We start from the raw sequence: 2,336 nt of genomic DNA on the forward strand, positions 1-2,336 counted from the left end.
CCAAGGCTATCACCTTCCTCTCCTATGGAGAATATTTAGGGATCATCCTGGCTTCCTTAGCCCTATTCTTGTCCTTAACCACAGGCTTTGTGTTAGGAATCTTCATAAAATTCCACAAAACCCCAATAGTCAAAGCCAACAACCGGGACCTCTCCTACATTCTCCTCATCACACTCCTGCTTTCCTTCTTGTCCTCCTTCCTGTTCATTGGCCAGCCAATGAAAGCAACCTGCCTGCTCCAACAAACAGCCTATAGCATCATTTTCTCAGTTGCCATCTCTTCACTCTTGGCCAAAACGATCACTGTGGTATTGGCCTTCCTGGCCACAAAGCCAGGGAACAGAGTGAAGAGATGGCTGGGGAAGAGGTTGGCCAACTCCGTTCTCATTTCCTGTTCCAGCATTCAAGTGGCCATCTGCACCATCTGGTTGGGAATTTCTAGCCCATTCCCAGATTCTGACATGCACTCCCAGCCAGGAGAAATCCTACTGCAGTGTAATGAAGGGTCTGTTGCCATGTTTTATGGTGCCCTTGGCTACATGGGCTTCCTGGCTGCCATCTGCTTCACGGTGGCTTTCCTAGCCAGGAAGCTGCCTGGCGCCTTCAATGAAGCCAAGCTGATCACCTTCAGCATGCTGGTCTTCTGTAGTGTTTGGGTGTCCTTTGTGCCCAGTTACCTGAGCACCAAGGGAAAATACATGGTAGCCGTGCAGGTCTTCTCTATCATGGCCTCCAGTGCTGGGTTACTGGCATGCATCTTTCTTCCCAAGTGCTACATTATTGTCTTGAGGCCTGATCTGAATATGAAGGAGCATCTAACAACAAAAAACTAATAGTGGTATACAATTTGTATGGAGTTCTTGTTTAGGGATGTTATTTAGCAAGAATCTGCTTCCTTCCATGAGTGTTTCAGATCATATATGAGGATACTTCAGGAAAACCTATATCTCTGACTGCTTTGCTGGTTCTTGACATGGGATGAAAGTTGTACTTTTCTGATAGAAAAACATAACTGATTAACTAAAATGGGGGGGCATTGACCAATTGACCAATTGGCATAAGACCAATGGGGGGGCAGAGGTTGTTCAAAAGATGTGATTGCTCAGGAGATTCTGACCACATTCTTCCCTTCCCATTTGTGTGATTGGAAAGTAGTAGGATATGTACATAGGAAAGTACAATACCTAGTGAGATGTGGAAACTCAATTTAAATTCTACTTGTTGCTTGTTGTTACAAGTAGGGCCATGAATAGGTACCCCCCCACACCCAATTCACAATCCTGATTCAGCCCTGATCCCTCTCAGGCTGATTTGTACCTGATCTGACCTCATTTGGACCTTCTATCATAAGAAAGATTTGGAAATCTGAATTATTTAAATTTTGTGGAGACAGTGACTGTTTGCATCCGTGACATTCCTTAAGTCACAAGTGTCTCCTGGGTGGTGCTAAAGAACAGTCACTTCGAAGCAAACACCTGAAGCTTTGAAGTTACGGCAGCCAGTTAATCCTAGTGATCTCCTGGCTATATCACATGGCACCAAATTATGCCTCCAGGCATGAACATAAATGGTCCTTTTCAGGACCCCATGAGAAAGAATCTTGGTCCTGTTACCAAGATTTGCCAGATCAATATAGAAGGAATAAGTAGGTCTAAGTGCCAAGTTCTACAACAGATTTTAGCAGATAATGACATCAATGTAGTTGCAGTTCAGGAAACTCATGCTGAAAATGAGGACCAAATCAGACAGAGCCAGGATCCCTGGCTACGACTTGCTGGGAGCAACATACCACCATCCTTATGGAGTGGCAACATATGTAAGGTCATCAATTGAAAATGCCCAACTGTGCTCAGCCTCTAATCTCAACAATATACATCAGGTAACTGTAAGAATAGGAGAATTAACAATAACTAACATATATAAGGGGCCGCGGTGGCTTAGTGGTTAAGACGCTGAACTGCAGACTGGAAGGTCGACAGGACAGCAGTTCGAGACCCGAGTGCTGCATGACGGAGTGAGCTCCCGTCTTCAGTCCCAGGTTCTGCCAACCTAGCAGTTCGAAAGCAAGAAATTGCAAGTAGATAAATAGGTACCGCCTCGGCGGGAAAGGTAACAGCGTTCCGTGCACCTTGGTGTTCAGTCATGCCGGCCACATGACCACGGAAGCGTCTTCGGACAGCGCTGGCTTTTCGGCTTAGAAACGGGGATGAGCACTGCACCCTAGAGTCGGACACGACTGGTTGGGGACACCTTTACCTTTACCTTTAACATATATAAACCCCCGGCTACTAATTGGTCCCCACAAGTTATACCTCTGTCTCCACATCCAGCTGTTT

This window comes from Heloderma suspectum, chromosome 2 (assembly GCF_057233095.1).
Source record: "Heloderma suspectum isolate Gila_16-S chromosome 2, 16-S_ref, whole genome shotgun sequence".
In the NCBI taxonomy this organism is placed as follows: Eukaryota; Metazoa; Chordata; class Lepidosauria; order Squamata; family Helodermatidae; genus Heloderma; species Heloderma suspectum.